Source organism: Aethalodelphis obliquidens, unplaced genomic scaffold (assembly GCF_003676395.1).
Source record: "Aethalodelphis obliquidens isolate GAN/ISIS:26980383/991018 unplaced genomic scaffold, ASM367639v1 scaffold23, whole genome shotgun sequence".
Taxonomy (NCBI): Eukaryota; Metazoa; Chordata; class Mammalia; order Artiodactyla; family Delphinidae; genus Aethalodelphis; species Aethalodelphis obliquidens.
This window is the reverse complement of record NW_020837967.1, coordinates 19,766,964-19,782,046: the sequence shown is the minus strand read 5'-3', so window position 1 is coordinate 19,782,046 and position 15,083 is coordinate 19,766,964. Positions and strand designations below refer to the sequence as shown.

Here is a 15,083-nt window from a genome sequence, read left to right as displayed (position 1 = left end):
TTTTTTTTTTTGCGGTACGCGGGCCTCTCACTGTTGTGGCCTCTCCCATTGCGGAGCACAGCCTCCGGACGCGCAGGCTCAGCGGCCATGGCTCACGGGCCCAGCCGCACCGCGGCATGTGGGATCTTCCCGGACCGGGGCACGAACCCGTGTCCCCTGCATCGGCAGGCGGACTCTCAACCACTGCACCACCAGGGAAGCCCCATATTTTCATAATGTCCTCCAGGGTCATCCACATTGTTGCAAATGGCAGGTTTTGTTTGGGGGTTTTTTTAGCCACGATACGCGGCATGTGGGATCTTAGTTCCCTGACCAGAGATGTAACCCGTGCCCCCAGCAGTGGGAGCGTGGAGTCTTAACCACTGGACTGCCAGGGAAGTCCCTCTTTTTCTTTTTAAGGCTGAGTAATATTCCATTGTATATACACATCACAATTTCTTTACTCATGGACAGACATTTAGGCTGTTTTCTTAATACATGATCTTGGCAACTGTGAATAATTCTGCAGTGAACACGGGGGTGCAGATATTGTATCTCTTCAAAGTACTGATTTCATTTCCTTTGTGTGTACACCCAGAAGAGGGATTGCTGGATCATACGGTCGTTCTATTTTTAAGAAAACAATTTCCTAAAGAAAGAAGTAACTTTGAATTTTAATCAAGGAAAAACCAGAGGCCTGGGTCTGAGGGAGGAAGGCTTACATGACTTGTTATATTGGGTGGGGCCTGCTGGTGCTATGGCTTGGGCAATAGTGTTTGCTATGTGGGGCATATGGGAGGAGAGTAGTCCATAGATGTCCATTCAATGAGGATTAAGTATCTGTGGTCCAGGCAGAATTTGCTAGAGATGGAGAGGAACGTGTGGATATGAGAGGAATATAGTGAAAGCAATGGATTGGTTTTGTGACCCAAGTGGACGTAGGGCCCGAGAGGAAATGAAGATTACCTAAAGTGGTAGGACTGATAGTGTCAGGGGTCCTCTTGATAAGGGGGGGGGGGGGGGGTGAGTAGGGAAGTTGTGAGTAAAAAGGGAAGTTCTGCTTTTAATTGGTCACGTTGATAAACTGTCTCTCAGAAAGATTAAGCATATCTCTAAGCCATGAATATCATTAATCATTCTGAAAATCAGTTTCCATAGTACTGGGCTCCTCCTATTCTGTGAGAAAATCTTAATTGCTGATCCCATTCATCAGTAGCATGTGGGACTCTCCCAGTTTCCTATTTCATTCTGAGTTGGTTGTGGCAAGTTGAATTTTTCTGGGAATTTTTCCATTTCACTTAAATTTTCAGATAAAGCTGTCCCTAGTGTTTCTGTATTCTCTTTTGAGTATCTTCGAGTATCAATAGTTATGCCTCCATTTTCATTCCTAATATTATTTTGACTTTGTCTCTCTTTCTGTCTCTCATCATTTTGGACAAAGTTTTGTCCATTTTATTGATCTTTTAAAGAAAAAGTTTCATTCTACCTTTGTATTTCTCTCATTTATCCTTTTAAGTAGTTGTTTAGGCACTCATGTAGATGAGAGCAGATGGCTTAAGCAGTTGTTGAGAGGAACGATCTGGGAAAAGCAGGTGCATGTCAAAGTACAGTTTCTTGCAATGTGTCTCAGCTGTTGACTTGCAGAAGGGCAGTCGTCAGGTCAAGCTGGAATAAGAACCAAGGCAGGTTGTTTCGGTGACTGAGAAACGCCTGGGGAGGATTACCAAACATCTCCAGAAACGAGCCTTCAGCTACCCCCGAAGGACTCTGCCCTTTTGTCAGTCATTCTTTCTCTCTTTCCTTATCAAGTTTAACTCCTTATTAATTTAACATTATCCAGCTACAGTTAATATTAGGTAGCATTTGGTGGAACACATAAAAGAATGTTATTGCTCGAAGAGCATCTTTTAAAGCACAGGAATCATTAGCACTTCAAACGTATGGCAATTCTCTAGGCAGAGTTAATAAGCAAGCTTTCTCTGGCAAGATTTAACATTAACTGCATTTTGGACTTTAGGTGCAAGGCCAGAGTGGACTGAGCAGTCCTCCCTTTGCAGCCAAGATGGGACAGCAGCAGAAAAACCATTAATGCTGTAATTTTTAGATATAGCATATATGTATACACACACCTCTCTCTATATACATGTATATGTGTGTGTGTGTGTGTGTGTGTGTGTGCGTAATAGTGCTGTAATTTTTACATGGAACATGCATTTATCTAGATTTATGTTGCAATAAAATCATTAACCACTAAGTCCAGAGGAAATAGCCTGCAGTGAGTTAAATATCTTGGCCAAAGTCACAAAGCTAGTTGGTAGCAAAGCCAAGATTTAGATCCCTTCTGCCCTAGCCTAGTCTTTTTTCTCTAATTCCATGGACTTACTTTATTGCATTGCTTAAAAGGCAGGTAAGTATATATAAATGGCATTCAACTAGTTATTACCAATTCAAGCATTTTAAGGGATACTTCCTGCTAATAGAAATGTATCTGGAATGTAGAGCAAGAAGAAAAAGAAGTTGAAGCAAAATGTAGAGTGTTCTCAGTGAATTGGCCACTTGTTTTCTGTGCTAGTTATTCGAATCAGGAAGCATATAGGAATTATCTTTATTATGCTTACGTGCAGAGATTGTTTACTCATTAATATTTACTATTAACACATCTTAATATTTTTGACAGGATGAGCGTCTGAGTGTTTTTTCCCCTCCCTTTGCTTTTAGAGATTTTAGTTTTAATGTACAGGAAGACAGTCAGGAAATCCTCTTTTTCTGGTTTTGGATTTATGTAAAGAAAAAGACGTAAAACTCAGATCTTTGCATCATGCCCTAGTTGTTTATGTGACTAACAGCTGTTTCTTTCGACTCTTAGGCGATATTTAGTTGCAGATATTAATCACCATTATATTATAGAGTCCCTTTGATTTTAAAATTATGAATAACAAAGAGCAAGTGTTTTGTGAAAAAGGAAATCAAACATTTGAGGCAGCACATATATTAAAGGTTTTGAAATGACAACTCTCCTGAATTTTAAACTGTCTAGAAATGGCATAGTGTTCAGTTACACTATGAAGCACGGCTCTGTTGTGGAGTTTGCCAAATGCTTTGTAGCAGATAACTAACTATTAAAGGGGAGAGTGTTCATTTTTCTTAGTGGTACCATTAGCATATTTAATGAAGTGATTCCATTCCTGCGCTCACAAATGCTCATGCAAAGAGGCTATTTTAAAATAACAGCTCATGGGGCTTCCCTGGTGGCGCAGTGGTTGGGAGTCCGCCTGCCGATGCAGGGGACTACGGGTTCGTGCCCCGGACCGGGAAGATCCCACATGCCGCGGAGCGGCTGGGCCCGTGAGCCATGGCCGCTGAGCCTGCGCGTCCGGAGCCTGTGCTCCGCAACGGGAGAGGCCACAACAGTGAGAGGCCCGCGTACCGCAAAAAAAAAAAATAAAATAAAAAATAAATAAATAAAATAACAGCTCATGATCTTGCTTATAGCACATGCTTTTTGATTTGAGTCTGTCATTTTGATCCTTTCTAAGTACTACTAATTTTAAAAGGTACATATACGCTGTATTTGCTTGGCAAGCCATACATCTTTTCACAAAACACTTCCACAAATGAGTTCTATAAGTCTCTTCATTGAAAAGCATTATCTTCATGGTTATAGAATATTGCATTAGTGTGATGCAACAATGGTGCAAAGCAGTTAAGCAAGATCAAGGAAACACTTATATGCATATTATTATGCTGCTTAAGTGATAAAATTAGCGTGCCGTATTCTTAACTTTGTTTTCTTTTCCTAGTTTTTCAGTAGTCAGGTCATCACAGTTTAATGAAGACTTACGACCCCTTGAGCTGTGTGGGAGCTAGCTTATTAACCTAACTGGGATTCCTTCTTAGGCCTGGCTTCTTCTGGTTTACCTAAGTAGCTGGTGAGCTTGTATGTGATACCTCCCCAAGGCCTCCATCTTCTGCCCGCCCTCACATCTGTAAGTTTTATACTAAAGAACATCTGTCCATCTGCCTATCAGTCCATCTATTTATATTCTGGATTGTATGGGCAGAATTCTGTCCCCTGGTATACACACAGCTTCTCCCAGTTACGCAGTTATACACCAATCTAGGTACTGCTGGGAAGGGATTTTGCAACTCAAAGGAAGGTCTCAAATCAGTTGACCTTAAGATTGGGAGATGATCTGGGTGGGCCTGACCTAATCACATGAGCACTCTAAATCTGAGTCTAGAGGCAGAGATGGATGTGGGTGGAGATGAAGGGGTGCAGAGATTAGAAGCACCAAAGGATTTGCTGGGTGCTTGCTCACTAGATGATGGAAAAGGCCTCCTTAGTAAGGTATGTGGGCGGCTTTTAAGAGCTGAGAGTGCCTCCCAGTTCAGCCAAAGGAAGATGGGAACCTCAGTCCTACAACCACAAGGAACTGAATTCTGCCAACAGGACCTTGAGCTCCAGATGAAGTGAGCCATGAGTCCTGCCAACATCTTGATTTCTGCTTTGTGGGACCTTGGGTCGAGAATCCATCCAGGCCGTGCCTGACTAAAGCTGTGATGAGCTAATATATGTGGGCTAATTCTGTGGTAATTAGTTATGCAGCAACAGATAACTAATACACTGATTTAGAACCTGGTCAACCTTAGCTTCTTTAGCGTCCTAAAGCCTTTGTCCTTTCCTCCCCGCCTCTCATTCTTATATGAAACCAGAAGCAAAAAAGCAGAAATCACATACATACTTTAATCTCTCAGTTCAGGACGTGAGACCAGTAGCAATTTATTGAATCTGTTGTGGGTTTTATGTTTAATTGCAAAGGGTTTTGGCTGGTTTATAATCAGGATTTCCCTGAGACGACTGCTATCACCTGTCACAGCTACCCTCCATGCTGGAGTTCCTTAACTCTGATGCAGGGGAAGATTATTTGCAAACATGGCTACAACAACTCCTCCAATCGTACATAGCATCCTTGCACTCAGGTCCCTTTGAAATATGACCACCGCTTTGCCATCAAGGGGTGGAGCCCCCAAACCTTGGATATGGGCTAGGTCTGTGATATTTTCGAATGACAGAATGTAGCAGAGGTTAGACCTCGAGAGGCCTGATGGCTTCCTCTTTCACCCTCTTGGACCAGCTGCCCCGGGAGGAAGTCACCGTGAGCCTGCACCTGAGGGACCCAAGCAGACAGCTCCTGTCAACATCTGGACTTTGAGGCCACTCAGGACAAGCTGTTCCCTAGCCAACCTCCCAGTGACAGCCAAACGCATGGTAGAGCCAAACAGAACAGAAAGCAGAGCAAAAACAAGGTATCCCAGCTGAGCCTCATTCAAATTGCCAACCCACAGCACTGTGAGCAAATCATTCATTCTTATGTTAAGCCACTATGTTTTGATGTGATGTGTTAGGCATTAATAGATAGCTGATACAGATATTAAAGAACATGACTTTAAAAATATGAATTGAAAATTAAGATTTTATTTCGTTTTGAATGGATTATTCAAATGGTCTTTTTGAACGGATTATTCAAATGGTCATGGACACAGTGCAAAATTTAAGATACAGAACAGTATACATATAAAAATAAATTTCCCTCCTCTAGGGCAATGTTAAGCCTTTCTCATCCGTTTGGAGTTCTGCAGGATGATGGTTCGGGCATAAAGCAACTCTTTCAAGATTGTGTATAAGGGAAATGACCAAGTGGGAGATAAAGGACAACGTATCTCATTCCAAGTTGATTTGCTTTGTTCCACTTTATGTCCCCACATGTTCATCTCTGCTTTCCTCACTTTTCCTTAGGAATGAATTTAAAAGACCCCCTATGTCAAAGCAAGAGGATGAGGTTAAAGTTGAGTATATGGGTGGTCTTGCGGGTGAGTGTTATAAGGTGGAAAATTATTATGTATGTTTTGCCGTAAAGTACGATTAGAGAATCTAACACCAGTGATTGGTTAAAGGACTCAAAAGCCACTCAGGGGAGAATTTTCTTTGTTTTGTATGTGGAGAAAGTGAGCAAAGGGCCTCTATATACCTGGTGAAGTGTGTCAGCCCAATAGTAGAAGCCCAAGGAGGTACCACGGGCTCACCTGACCTTCCTGGGATTCTGTCCACATCCAGAATATGGAATCTACAGGATATCAGATTCAGGCTGAGAGTTAGGTGTCACCTGACATACTCCTGGGAGGTCTAGCTGTGCCCTGAAAATCCAGGCTTATTTATTGGACAAACATCTATCATGCCTCTACTGTGGTCCAGGCACTGTTGATAGAGGCTGTGGATACAAGTATAAATATCACTCTGGTCCATAATCTTTAAGTTCTTATTTCCAGAGTCCACCCACAGTGACTCCAGGGGCCCCAAGCCAAATTGGATACTTGATCCTGCCTGGATTAAAATCCCCCTAAGATTCTCAGGAATGTGAAATACGAGCCCCAAACAGTAGACTTAATGAATGGGTGTTGGCATCCTGTCTTTTAATAAAGCTTTGATTCAAGAAGTTCAAAGTAAATATTTGACGTACTTTTTTGTTTTTTGTTTAAAAGAAATAATGGTTCCTGATACAAAGGTAAGGCCAAGGCTGAGATCCTTGGGCATTAATACCTCAGTCTATGGAATAAGCTGTTTCTCACCAGGGCAGGGAAAAGGCTGTGTGGTCACTTATCACGTCTAGACACTCTGTCCACTGCCCTGGCATCATAGTAGTTTGTCCAGGCTGCTTTGAGGGGGGGTACATTATAGGCTCACTAGTGGGTCCATGCTTTTCTAGTGTTAAGAGTCTAGAATCTAATGCATGCTTCTTGTATTAGTCTGCTGAGCTGCCATAACAGTGGCTTAAACAACAGTCATTTATCTTCTCACAGTTTTGGAGGATGGAAGTCCAAGATCAAGGTGTCAGCAGTGTTGGTTTCTGGTGAGGCCTCTTCCTGGCTTGCAGATGACTACCTTCTAGCTGTGTCTTCACATGGCCTCCTTGTGTGCACAGAGAGACAGATCTCTGGTATCTCTTCCTCTTCTTATGAGGTCACCAGTCCTACTGGATTAGGTCCCCAACCTCATGACCTCATTTAACCTTAATCACCTCCCTAAAGGCCCCATCTCCAAATACAGTCACATTGGGGGTTAGGGTTTCAACACATGAATTTGGGGAAGACACAATTCAGTCCCTAACATTTCTTATTTGCCAGATACTGGGTTAGGCAGGAGGATGTAAAGATATGTGTATCTATCAAGTATAAACTCTGCTCAAGGAGAGCACTTTTTTTTTTTTTTTTTTTTGTTTTCTGTGTTTTTTGGCCTTCTCTGTTTTTTTTTTCTTTCTTTTGGGGGGCAGGCTCAGTGGCCATGGCTCACGGTCCCAGCCGCTCCGCGGCCTGTGGGATCCTCCTGGACCGGGGCACGAACCCGTGTCCCTTGCATTGGCAGGCGGACTCTCAACCACTGCGCCACCAGGGAAGCCCCAAGAGCACATATTTATAATACAGTGCACTAGTTATAAGGCCGTGCTAGGTATGGGAAGGGCAGAAAAGGTCCATTCAGTTTGAGCAGGTCAGCAAGTCTTCTCAGAGCAACTTGGATCTCAGACAGGAGAGAAGCTCTTGGGGGTAGGGGGGGTATGAAGGTGTGCTGGGTAGAGGGGAGGCATAGAAAAGCCTAACAGGTGACAGATTCTTTCATCCAGTCCTCATAGTCACAAAACAGGGCCGTTTAGCAAATACAACACTCTGGCTGAGTGGCACCATGGGTGTTTGTTTGGGGGATACAGCAAGAGCCTAGGGAAGTCATCAAGGTGATATCAAGAGGTACGCTGTGCTACGGGGTACCGTACGAAGGAGCTTGAACTTGGCCATGTGGTAGGGATTGGGCATCCCTTAAAGGGTTTTGAGAGCAGATGTGCAAGTGGAATGTTCACTGGGGAAGCAGTCTGGAGGAAAAGCATATGTGAGATTGGGGTCTGGGGACAGCTGGGGGGCTACCGCCACAGTGTGTTGACAGACCCCAAAGGCCAGCTGGGGCAGAGCCAGTGGGATGGGGACCGGAAGGGCTATCAAGCCGTCACACAGAACATGCAGGACTTGGAATTGTCTCCCCTGTGGGGAGTGAGGGCAAAATCTAGGCTGGATCCCGGGTTCTGGTTTAGTGACTGGTGTATCCATTGTGAAGAACAGAACCAACATAACCCAAGAATGGGAGGGAAGTAAGACTTGCGGGAAACACCGTGGATAAAGTTCACACAGGTCAATTTCTTGGGCTGGGAAGGAGCCCATCTCTCTAAATCCTCTGGCAGGTGACCCCACCCCTCAGTGGGCTTCAAGGCCTAGGGATGACCAGGCTCTTGAAGTACTGTGACTTTCCAGCATTTTTGGAGTAAGTAATTGGTTTACCAAAATCCATAATTGATATGACTTTTCTGTGTGATTGTGACCCAAGCTGTTTCAGTCAGAAAAGCTTCCCAGTAAATAAGCCCTTATTCATCTGTTGCCAAGAAAATTCAAAAGCTTTTGCTCTAAAATCCATTACCTGCTGTCTTTATTGTTTGTTACTCTGAAACATATCTCCCATTTTTTTACCTGCTGTGATTCACGTAGATTGTAATCTAAGAGTCTCGGGGTTGGGCAGAGAAGCGATTTGCTGTAAGGGAGCTGACAAAAACGAAAATCCGAGAGGGAAAAAAACAAACCCTTTTCTCCTTCGCGTAAGTTTTTTTTTTTTTTTTTTTGCTTGGTACGCGGGCCTCTCACTGTTGCGGCCTCTCCCGTCGCGGAGCACAGGCTCCGAACGCGCAGGCTCAGCGGCCATGGCTCACGGGCCCATGTGCTCCGCGGCATGTGGGATTTTCGCGGACCGAGGCACGAACCCGCGTTTCCCGCATCGGCAGGCGGACTTTCAACCACTGCGCCACCAGAAAAGCCCCTTCGCATAAGTTTAAATCTCCAATTACCCTTTGAAGAGCGAGGGCGAGGGGGAGGAGTCTGAGCAAATTCCCAGATCACTGGGTATCAGGCTCTGGCTGGACAGTACATCTGATTCCGTGTCCCTCTGAGTTTTCTTCGGTGACGTGTTGGCAGAATTTCAATGGAGACAGCCTCTCTGAATGTCACAGGAGTGGAGTGGCGATGGAGGCCAGACACCCACCAACCAAACAGTCCCGAATACTTGCGGTCGTGTGTGTGTGTGTGTGTGTGTGTGTGTGAGAGAGAGAGAGAGACAGACAGACAGACAGACAGACAGACAGACACAGAGAGAGATCTTTGATTGTGGGCCTCGCAAACGGGCGCCTGTCACCTTTAATTTCCCATTTCTCTCTCTCTCATTCGGTGACACTCAGTTTTTTTCTTCCAATATTCCCTCTGCTTTGAGAGATTCCGAAGTCAACCAAACTAAAACCACAGAACGAAAACCTCCAGGAATCAAACTGACAGACTTTTTCCCGGCGCAGTCCCCGCGGGCCGCGGTCCGGAGCGCCGAGCTGCAGCCAGCGCGACGGGGCGTGTCCGGGGCGTGGCCTCAGCAGCCTAGCTCCGCCCAGCCTCGCCGCTTAATTCGGACGCGCGGGGCCGCGGGGTGTGAAAGAGCTTCTCTGCGCCGGACTGGCAGTGCCGCCGCCGCCGCCGCCGCCGCCGTCGGAGCCGCAGTCGGAGCCGCCGCCCGCGCCGCCTCCCGGCCGCCCTGAGCCGCCGGGCCGCTGGGCGCCGCCGCGGCCGCCCGGAGCGAGCGCCGGGGAGGGAGCCGCGCGCCTTTGTGCGCGCGCCGAGGTGGGTTCGCCTACCGCACTTACTTTGCACACAAAGACTGGGAGCGCGGGGGAGGCGGGGTGCCCGCCGGGGCCACTGCGCGGCCGGCCGGTCGGCCGCCCCGCTCCGACCCCTGACGCGAGGGTACCCCGGGCGGGAAGGGCCGCCGGGCTTCCCCTCCCCGTGGCCGGCGCTGGGCGGGGGTCCCTGCGTGCGCTGGAGGACGGCGCGCCGGGCGGTGGGCGTGCGGGGAGCCCGGGCCACCCCGCGCCGTGCCGGGGACGAGCCCGGGGTGCGGGGTCGGGGCGTGGCAGGGGTCGCGCGCGGGGGTACCCGAGGCTCGGGAGTGCAGGGGATGGGGGGGTGGGCGCCGCGAGGGAGGCGAGCCTGAGCGGCCGCTCCGCTCGGCTTATTGTTGCTTCCTCGGCCCTGAAAATGGAGAGACCCTGCCTGGAGCGGGGATGCGCTGCCCACCGGGTGCGCCGCGCGCGGCCAGATGCCGAGCCCTGGGCGCCCGGCTCGCCCCCTGCAGCCCCGGCCGCCGCGGAGCCTCCTCCTCCTGGGCAAACAGAGGAGGGGCCGTGGGGGCTTTGCGCCGCTGGTTTAAAGGTGACCGGGGCACCGTTTCCAAACAGTCTGCAAGTAACTTTTCTATTTTTGCCTCTTCTCCGCTCCCGCTACTCCAGTGAACCCAGTATGTTGGGTGGCGTCTGCCCCCAAGGAGTCCTAAAATTTTGGTTCTCTTAACTTCTCCTCAAGCATCTTCAGGTCCCTCGGGGATGGCGTGGATGCGTCTGGCCAAGTTTTGACTTGCTGTGTAGGGGATGGTAACAGTCCCTCTGAAATGCGAAGCGGAATCCCGCAGAGGATAAATGCGGTATCTTTTTCTCTGCAGCAAGATACCATACCTTTCCTTCCTTGAAAAGACTTGACTTAATGACAGTAGAGCATAAAATGAGTTTGATACTCAACATAAATACAGAAAACCGGAATGCGGCCTGTTAGACTTTATATTTTTAACTTGAGGATTTCTTGCTAACAGGTACTTAGTTTCTCCGCCGGCCATGTGCCCTCTCCATCACTTTGGAGATTTTAGCTGTCCAAGTTGCTTTAAGTTGAAATAGTATCTGGAGGGCCTGTCTAGAGAAGATTTCTTAGTGCTAGTCTTTTCCAGTTTAAAACTTTTAAGTATAAAATTATATATATTTATTAAAAAATTGAAAAGAAATAGAGGGGAAAAAAAAGTCACTCATGTACCAAACCACCCAAACATACCCGGAGGATAAAGGCATCTTTGCTTCATTTATGGCTTGGCAGCCATGGTGTGGAAATGCATGTGTGTGAATGAATAAATCAGGGAGTTACTGATTATTAATCTTTACCACTCTTATCAGTCTAAAACACAGTCTCTAATAACCGTAGTCTACAGCAGTGTTTTGCCAACAAGTCCTTTGAAGTGTATTTCCTCATAGCCTTGCAGATAACCACCTATACAGAAGGGAGAGGGAAGAAAGAGAAAAAACAATGCAAGTTCCACTTAATAGGGAAGAACGGACAGATAGAAGCGTTTAATGTACTATATTCTTTGGATTTCAGGAGTAGTTTCAGATGGGCTTTTTTTTTAATAAAAGTAAACCTTTTGGCTTTTAACATATTCAAAAAAATAAAATTGTGTTCTGAGATCCATGAGAAATATGTGATGGAAAGGAACTCTTTGTAGAACAAGGAACAGCCATGGTTTTGTAGCTGGTGACTTGCTTGCTTCTAACAGACCTTGCGCCACGTGCCTGTGTTCTGTGAAAAAACAAAAACAAAAAACACATTGTTCCACCCCAGATTTAGCCACTGAATGCTTTTGTCATTACATACTTTTATTGTCCACTTGTAAAATGTTCCGACATTTAATTTCTCCAATATGCAAAGTTAAAAAGAGGTTTTGGAGACAACTGTTAGAAGTACTAGATTGATCACTAGGATGATGCAATACTTTTTGAAATCAGAAGAATTTACAAGGAGGAAGTTGTGGTTATGTACTGTCAGGTGCAATCTTTGTTCCTGTTTCTAACGTGGGGCTCCTTAATCTGTGAGTGTGCTTGGACAGGTTATGGTGCAGTACAGTCAGCCCTCCGTATCCCCAAGTTTCATATCCCCACATTCAAACAACCAAGGATCGAATCCGCAGGTGCCAAACCCACGGACACAGAGGGCCGACTGTATTCATTTTACTGCACCATTTTATATCAGGGACTTGAGCATCTGCGGATTTAGGTATCCTCGGGGGTCCTGGAACCAATACCCTGTGGATATGGAGGGTCAACGGCAGTGACCTGTGAGTGACTGTGTAAAGTGTGTAATCTGCTGTAATAATGGCACCCCTCTCCAACCATAAGTCAAAAGAAACTAAAATAGGGGCCATCAGAATCTCTCAATCTCATTTCTCAACCCTGCTATGACCTTGAACAGTCTGAGCAGCACAGCCAAGCTGGACGTGAGGTTAGAGTTGAGCTGTTTTGCTCTTAAAAGTTCTGCTGCCTTGCAGGGTGGAGAGAAAAGTTGGGGAGTGGTCCAGGGTTACAGACTCGTATGGCTCTTTGTGATGGCCAGACACCTGTCCCTGTTGCCTGGAGATTCCATTCATGGGATGTTTAGAAGCAGACTTGGTTTGTGCTTGAGAGAAGTGCTCTGAGAGATCCGGGTCCTGAACTGTAAGTGGTAGGATGGATGCTGTCCACCCTCCCTCCCTCCCTCCCTCTCTCGCTTCCTTCCTGTTACTTTTTTTTTTTTAACATCTTTATTTGAGTATAATTGCTTTACAATGGTGTGTTAGTTTCTGCTGTATCACAGAGTGAATCAGCTATATGCATACATATATCCCCATATCCCCTCCCTCTTGCATCTCCCTCCCACCTTCCCTATCCCACCCCTCTAGGTGGTCACAAAGCACCGAGCTGATCTCCCTGTGCTATGCGGCTGCTTCCCACTAGCTATTTAATGCCACATGTAAAGGTGGAAAAGACTTTTAAAGATTTTTTGGGGGGAGTGGTTAAGGCATGGAAAACTTTTCTCCAAAAAGAGGGGACATAGTAGGTTAGTAATATAGCTTCATATTCTTAATGCCCCATCTGCCCCTTTCCTCCAGAATTCTCTGTGCAAATGTTTGGAGAAAAGGGGCCAGGAGGTTTGGTTGGGTGAGGTCTAGATTTTAGGCATTTTTAGAAGTCCCCGGATATCTTGAGATATTGACTTGTCAGCCTTCTTTAAGTCTGGAGAAAGTAGCTGTGAGCACTGACCCGTTTTTGCATCTCACGTTGGGCTCATGTCATGTAGGGAAAGCTCTGTGCAGCTAAGGAGTCCGTGTGCGCAGCCCCGGGCCACTTAGTGCTGGGATGACCTGATGATGAGACTTCCCTGCGTTTTTTTGGTGTAATTTCCTTGTTTAAGCTTGGCCTTGTTTTGCTTTTCCTTTGTGAAGCAGACCAGTTTCTCCCCTTTTCCTTCTTGTGCAAGAGGTGCTGGGCCCCATCCGTCTGAACTTTAAACTTTTCCTTACACTCAGTACCTAGGGAGCTCCGCTGAAAAGGAGTCGATGCTTTCCACCGCATCCGATGCTGCTGATTGCTAGACCCCATCAGTAAAAGAAAGAAAATGATTGGCCAGCTGCCACTTAGTCCTGGTAAATCGTCGAGTGGTTATTTTTGAGACTGCTGGGGGAAGCTTTGTTTTCTATTCATTCCTTCATTGAACAGACATTTCCTTATTGCTTCCCGTGTGCCCGCACTGCCCTTGCATCGGGCATACCGCAGTTGACAAGTCCCAGGGGGTCCCTGTCCACATGGCAGGGCAGGGGAGGAAGATATTTAAAGAATTGCATGAGTTACACAGACATTGTCTGATGACCGTGATATTAAGAGCTGTGAAGGGAAGGTAGCACTTTGTGAATTAAGGCATCTCAGCAAGAATGATGGAAATCCCACCTAAGGCTGCGGGACTGGGTTTCTGACTCTAAGGTGAAGGGTAGGGGGAGAGGCGTGAAGGGTAGGGCGAGAGGCGTGGAGGGCACCGAGTGTGATTTGCCCGGGGCTGATCAGTTTAAGAGCAAGGTGTAGGGGCTTGGCGGAAGAGATTTGCAGGACTGTTCGGTTGTGTTTAGAATTCGGCTGAGGGGTTGGGACGCTTTCTAGGGCAGAATTGAGGAGGGACTGGGAAATTGTAGTCTTGTTTGCGTGTTCTCGCTGAAGGTAAACCTGCAAGCCGGTGGCCCTGGGAAGCCAGCTGTGGTGGGGACATGGCGCGCCCACCCCAGGTTCTGTTACAAATGAAAAGGTAAGAGGGGGCTGTGGGGAAATCGTGGGAAGACTTATTTAAGAATGTTTTCCAGACTCAGGTGAACTGTAGGAAGGAAAATGGAGAGCAATGTAGAAAAAGGAAGGACTGCTGCTTTAACACAAGGTGGACTCTTTAGCAGTTCCATCCTTCCAAGGATCTCATTTGAGGCCAAGCAGCTGGTCAGAGCGGTTGTAAAGCAGTAGCTGTGGTCTGTGTTGTGTGTGCCTGGGGAGAGGTGGGAGGGACGCGTACTTTGGTGACAGTAATTGTCCCTACCCACCGCATAGTCTTAGAGTTTTGTGGTGTGAAGAAAAGCTCCCTCCACCCTTAGAGCCATGAAACAATGTGATTCTGGGCTGTCCTCAGTGCTATTCCTGGTCATGCTACTGAATTATAAATCCTTAGCAGTTGTTACACGGAGAAATCTTAAATGGGGAATTGCAGAGCCTAGGCAGAACATAGAAAAAGTGCAGGTAGACCAGCTGTCCGCATCCTGGTGGGTGGTAGGTGCGTGTTGTCTGGAGGATTTTTCTTGCCTCGTTCTCTGTTCTCCTTTCTGTCGTCAATGCCAAGTGTGTGATAGTGGAGCCTCTATGGCCCTGTTCAGTGCCAGCCCTGGGCGGAAGAGGTGGGGTTGGGGAACGGGGCATGTTAACGAATGTGCCATATAGTTTGGAGCTTTGAAACCAGGTGTGTCTGAGTTAGTACCAGGCCCCGGCTCTGTGACCCCCGCAAGTCACAGAGCCCCCGGGGGCTTTAGTGCTCTTGTTTGTGAGATGAACTTTGTAAGATCTACCTCCGAGGGCCTGAAGCCCCAAACACGTGGTCCCTGAGCGTGGCCGGCCCAAGGCGTTTAGGTTTTGCTTTGTCGCCCGCAGATTTTTGGTAACGGTGACGATGCCAAGATGCCGATGAGGGACACTGGTGCGGGGTGGCAGAGGACGAGGGGCTTCTCCCTTCTCTCCTTATCTGACCTTTCAGGATGCCTTCACGCCTTCAGGAGGGTTTTAGAGAACCTGGCTTTGCTATCCGAAATGGCATGTTTCATT

The 15,083-nt window shown here is 47.0% G+C and overlaps 1 protein-coding gene across 3 annotated transcripts in view; it reads left to right on the top strand.

Annotated features, from left to right (window-relative positions):
• FAM107B (family with sequence similarity 107 member B) overlaps positions 1-15,083 on the top strand; it is a 217,220-nt gene that overhangs the window by 122,594 nt on the left and 79,543 nt on the right. Inside the window, exon 1 of one of the 3 annotated variants that reach the window (XM_027121917.1) lies at positions 9,615-9,729. The exons of 1 other annotated variant lie outside the window; for it this stretch is intronic. The gene's annotated coding sequence lies outside the window, so the exon portion shown is untranslated. Of the gene's footprint in view, positions 1-9,614; positions 9,730-15,083 lie in introns of those variants that run through there. One more of the 3 variants, XM_027121919.1, reaches the window with a different exon arrangement.